Genomic DNA, 6101 nt, shown 5'->3' on the forward strand with positions numbered 1-6101 from the left:
AAAAAAAACTCCTCAAGTGAAAACGTTTTAGTTTCACCTGGTTTACTTTTGTAAAAAATCTTCTTTAAGAAAATTTTGGCTATCCAAAATTTTTATTGATCATAAAAATAATTGACAGATTAATAAATTTGCAAAGTAATCGTTAGTTGCAGCCCTAGTCTACATTCTACTTCTCTGCATTAAGGTTGCTTTGAGGTCTTGAAATACTCACTTATTATAATAATTACAAAAAAAAAAGAATCATGAAGAATGAAGAAAGTAGCATTAGTGTCTCAGCTGTACCTGAATGCAGAGCTTGGAGCCGTTTGGAAAATTTGCTTTCAACAACCTGGGCTGGGCAATGTATCCAGATTGTAGAAATATCAACAAGATTTTTAAAAGTGATAAAAGTAAAACTATATTTCTAATATCAAAATTAGGGCTGGGCGATAATTCAATAACGATATATAGCAATCAATAGACGTGTGGCGCAATAGAAAAAAAGAGCGTCGATAAAAGTTCGATAAAAAAAAGCAGTTTTCCTTCCTTCTCATTGTAGCCTAGCATGTAGGTTTATGCTAGTCACTACTTCCTCCCAACCAATCACAATCGCGGACTAGGGGTGTGCAAAATAATCGTCATGACGATGCATCGTGATTCTAATTTTCGTGATCTACTGCATCGATTCTTGACGCTAAGTATCGATTATTAATTTTAAAATATGAATAAAAAAAATTGCATGAATGGTTGGCGAACATCAGCCAAAAACAAGTGTAATACAAGTTCAAGTCCAGTAGATGTCGCTGCAAATGTGTTGACGCACGCTGCCTTGTGTCACAAGCATTTCCGGCCGCGGGATACTGTGCCGTGTCATTCAAAAACAAAACATGGAGGAGAAAATATTGCAATGCATCGCAACAATTCAAGTATCATGATGCATCGTGATAGAATCGCATCGTGGCCTGTGAATCGAGATTCGAATCGAATCGTGACTTCTTTGGCAATACCCACCCCTATCGCGGACCCAGGCACGCCGTCACAAAGCGCTGCCCTCTCAAACCACAACACAGAGCACATGTCGCAGCAAGGAGAGGCGGAGGAAATTGTTTCAAAGAAGGGTTTTTCTAGTTCGCCAGTTTGGCAGTATTTCGGTCATGGCAAGTTGGACAGAAAACAAACCACAGTCATCTGTAAAATTTGTAGGGAACCAGTGAAAACGAAGTCTGATAACACAACCAACTTTTTTTTTAATCATCTCAGCCGCTCACACCCGCAGGAGTACGAGCTGTGTAGGCCCCGGGGCGGCTCTGCATCCGAGGAATCTTCGGGAATTTCGGGAAAATATATATATATATATTTTCAGTTCTGGGCAGTTTCCCACGTAGTTCTAACAATTGAGAGAAAAATGCTGAGGGGCCAGCAACTTCAAACTAATAACTCAGGTTAAAGCAGGAAACTCAGCTTAGAAGAATTTAATATAGTCATTTTCTTGTTTCTGAATGCACCTGTGTGAGAGGTCAGATAAAGCTTTAATACAGATTTGCTTCTTTATGTTTACTTTATGAAAAAATAAATAAATCTGGTCAAATGAATCAATACGACAGAGTATTAGGGCCGGGCTAGACATTTGTTTTGTTTTTTTATTTCGAGAATAAAGTCGCAGTATTATGAGAATAAAGTCATAAAATTACAAGAATAGTCGTAAAATTACAAAAATAAATATTTGTATTGTTATTACACTGTCGCAAATATAGAGCAACGAAATTAACTCTCTGCATTTACCCCATCCCCAGTGGCAGTCCATTGGAGTGGGGCTTGAACTCTGAAACCTCTGGTTTCCAAGCGCAATGCCCTAACCACTAGGCCTTCACTCCCAAAGCTGGCATTAGCATGAAGGGCCCCACACACTGGCAGCTCATTCCCCCCCAGCTGGGATACGAACCAAGACTTCCTGTTTACAGGACAGGTGACTCACCACTTGAGCTAGCCAGCCGCTATGAGAATAAAGTTATAAAATTACGAGAATAAAGTAGTAAAATTAAGAGAATAAAGTCATAAAATTGCGAGATTAAAATCCTAACATTACGAGAATACAGTTGTATTTTATGACAACTCTTACAAGACACACTCTTTCCTAAAATTAGGAATTTCGAGCATCATGTGAAGTTACACATTGGTATCAGTTTGAAAAATACGGAAATCTTTTAGCGCACCAGTATCAAATCGGGCAGTATGTCAAAATGGACTCAGGTTACTGTTTGGTGAAGCTGGTCAGCCGTCATTTGCTGGTCAGAGCTTGAAGCTTTCTTTCTGAAAGGGGTTGTGGTACAATGAATTCACTTTATTCTCATAATATCATGACTTTATTCTCGTAATGTTAAAACTTTATTCTAATACTCCATCGTAAATCTTTTGCTTAATTATATCAAGATACTATTTTTGGTCTGGAATGATTATATGATACAGCAAACAGCAAAAATCTGGGACATCATCTGATTTTTAAGGAGTCCAAGTTGTGTCGAACTGAGCAAAATACCTCACTGAAAAATGTGTAAACCCAATCAGTTCTGGTTTGGTCCATCTTACTAACTGTGTGCAACAAGTGTGATAGCCTGGAGCCCTCTGCTAATTAGGCGTCCCTTTTTAAAGTTTCACCACAGAACAGAGCCCTGCTCACTTCATTCTGCACATAAACAAACAGTGCCTGGAGCTGGAAAACAAAGTCTGGCACGCATGCTTCCTAAACTTACACCTACACCTCTGCACGGTAGGTCGTTACCATGCATTAACATGCTGCATTCAAATAATATAGCTGCAGTGACTGTCCCTGCTCTTGGGGTCATGTAAGATTAGATTTCAGCAACCGGGATGCTAAAGCTCAGGGGGAATGGTACACGATGAAAGACATTTATAAAATCAGCATAACTAAGCATATTATTAAAAACAAAATCAGCCGTCTGCTTGAGTTAAAACAAAAACACAACAAAACACAGGAAGTCATCAATCTGGAAAGTACGGCTATGAACATGGAGGAGGGTCAGAACCTGATCGATGTATCCATCAGTGCCTCTAATGGGCTGTCTAAACCAAAATGGATTCCTATAACACCAATAATGGAGCCAGTTAGCTAATTCTTCGGGAGCTGACATTGCTAACTGTTCTCCGACTGTAATCCTGGTTTAGACATAAATGACTAGTGCACACCACTGACATAAAAGCAGAGCTCAAAACCAAGATGGATTCTCTGTTTGCTGATTCATAAAGTTGAATTCATAAATTCTGGAGGAATAACAACATGACAGGCATTTCTTCTAAACATCAGAATCGGTTAGAAACTCTTATCTGACTGCAATTATCTACAATGGATATGATGAATCTCACAAAAAAGTAAAAAAATAGTCTATATTTTTTTTTATGTCATTTCATTTTTTTGCCACACAATTATTCCTGCTCCTTAAATCGTGCCCAAGCTGTTGCAGCTCTAATATACAATCAACAACATTTATAACATTGACATCTGCTTAATTTAGTGGCAATTTTCAAGCACGTATTGCACAGAGGATTGTACATTTTTCACAATTTTTAACAATTTCTTTCTTTCTGTGAGAAAGTGAAACAAAGTGATTTTAGTTTGTTAAACTCAAAGCTCAGCTTGGTTTAGCTGATCACAATTCACACTCTTCATAGGTTGCCAGCTCGTTTTAAGTTAGTATTAAATTAAAATAAAAAAGTGATGGATGGTGCTCCTGTTGGTGGTGCTCCTGTTATTTCAACAACGTTCTGGCACCTTTCTATGTCTCTATAGTGTTTGCACCTGTATGTTTCACCTGGTGCTCTCTAGTCACTGTTAATGTTTTTCTTAAAATCCCTAAATCCAGAGAGGAAAACTGGGTAGTGGGCATTTTTCTTTGGTGAACAATCTCCCAAAAGATATTAGACAGGCATGTTCTGTTTTATTATTTTCATCCAGTTCCTTTTTTATATGCTTTTATTTCTATTTTATCTGTTTCCATTATAGTTTTACTTATATTGTTTTACTTTTTATCATTTGGGTGCTGTTCAGCACTTTGAAATCTTTTCAATTAAGGTTATAGTTGCAACAGAATGGATAAAAGGTTTTGAGTTATGAAGGCTCAAAATCTTGCATCCAGACTAGATAAGGATAAAGATTTTGTTTATTTTCCTCTCACCCTAACAGTCGGCTAAGGTACAGACTTCCAGAGGACACATCTCTGGACATATTTAAGAGCAAAAACACCATAATTTGATCTCTTTTATATGACCAGAAAGTAGATCCAGATACATACAGACATAGGCTGCACATTTAGTTTAGAATCAGAGGAGGGATTTTTTTTATATATATATATATATATATATATATATATATTAGATATAAATAGCTGGAATGACTAAAAGGGTGTTGTTAATGACCAGTGTAGCATATATTAGATTACTCAAGTATTTCATGGTCTGAGCTAACTGTTGCCATCTGTCCAAATTTGAGTAAAATGTGATCATACAAACACCCTTTAAATGAAAAGAAATGTAGGAGAAAAAAACAATTGATGCCTTAGTAAAAAAAAACACAAATCAAGGGCTAAATTATTATTTAAACTCACAGGAACAACAATAATGGGACCTCATTTCCCACCCATACATGCTTCTAAACTACCTACCAGAAGAAAAACACGTGTTCATTGCATTCATTTCGAACAAACAACAATAATAAAGAGATTTTATTATTGACAAAATAAATAACATAAAAGAAAATCAAAGTAGCAATGCAGCAGGGTGATGTTTTAGAAATAAAGCATCTACTACTTTGTTTCCTCGGCGACAGGAAGCTGCTACGTGTGTCGTCCCAAAAAAAACAAAAAAAAAAAACGGGGCCGGATGTTTAAACGCATCATTTTCAAAACCTACCGTTAAAATACACGTGAAGGCACCACTATCAATAGAATGACCTGTAGAGAAATTGAGTCTGTTTAATTTGAATGAAATAGCATAATGTGGCTAAATTTACCTGAGCTGATAGGAAACAAAAAAGAAAGAAAGAAAAAAAAACCAGTGAGTTACGCCAACGACGTAAATAAATCCGAAGGAGAAGCAGCGGGAAGCAGGGAGGGGGGTTAAGGTGATGATAACAGGGATAACATGGAAGAAGGCAGGCGCCATGAAGCGCATTACCTCGAAGGTATGAATTAATTTCCTTCATAACGGCCTTCAATGGAAAGGTTCCTTGGACCGTTAAGATAAACATTTCCCCCAAGAATTAAGAGCAAGTGGAGCATATTTAACTCAAAATGAAAAACATAAAGATAACAATGTGATGCCAATCCCCCCCCCCAAAAAGACACGAAGCAAGCATATATGTAGCACATATCTCCATCACGTGACTTTAAAGGAGGTGAAAAAATCAAACCATACCTGTTTAAAACCTCCAGAGATGAGTATAGAGAGGCTCTTTTTTTTCCGAAACGCGGACTCGCAGTCGGTTCTGCTCCGAAAAATAATGCACGTCCCACTACCTCAGCCTCCTAAAAATCTCAACTACAGTCTACACACACACAGCGAGTATCTGGCTGGAGCTCAAGGCAGAGGTGTCCATCATCCTTAAGTCCCGCCTTTTACAGTGAAAACCATCATTTACTCAGTCCCCATTGGCTAAGATGAATCACTGTATTAAATTATGGAATTTGATTGGTTGCTGTGCTTGTCAGTTTTAAATGGAGGGGCTGGGCCATAGACATGCTATTGGTGCGACCCAATGTGTAAAGAGCTAGAGTAGCTCGGCAGCTCCCCCTAGAGGCTGTATTCTACAACATCATCTTAAGATATATTTCTAAGACTATAAAACTGTTTTTTTTTTTTATAAATAAAAGATAAATAAATAAATAAATTGTTCATGCTGAAGTTTTATTTATTATGAGCTTTAATTAAGCCAACTCAAAGTAGAAAATAAGTGTAAAATTTAAGGAAATATTATCAAAAATTGTGTAACAAATATAAAAGTAAAAATCATGACATACATTCATATTCTACTTCCAATGCCCCTAATTTAAATCTAATGAAAACAAATGCATACCCAATTAGTGAATAAATTCATAAAAGGAGTCTGTCGG

The 6101-nt window shown here is 37.0% G+C and overlaps 1 protein-coding gene across 1 annotated transcript in view; it reads right to left on the reverse strand.

Annotated features, from left to right (window-relative positions):
• The window catches only part of LOC107088472 (protein 4.1-like), a 56182-nt gene extending 50618 nt beyond the window's left edge, over positions 1-5564 (reverse strand). The window contains exon 1 of the mRNA XM_015380659.1: positions 5407-5564. The gene's annotated coding sequence lies outside the window, so the exon portion shown is untranslated. The remainder of the gene's footprint in view (positions 1-5406) is intronic.
• Positions 5565-6101: the final 537 nt, after the last annotated feature.

This window comes from Cyprinodon variegatus, unplaced genomic scaffold (assembly GCF_000732505.1).
Source record: "Cyprinodon variegatus isolate N-32 unplaced genomic scaffold, C_variegatus-1.0 Scaffold219, whole genome shotgun sequence".
Lineage (NCBI taxonomy): Eukaryota > Metazoa > Chordata > Actinopteri > Cyprinodontiformes > Cyprinodontidae > Cyprinodon > Cyprinodon variegatus.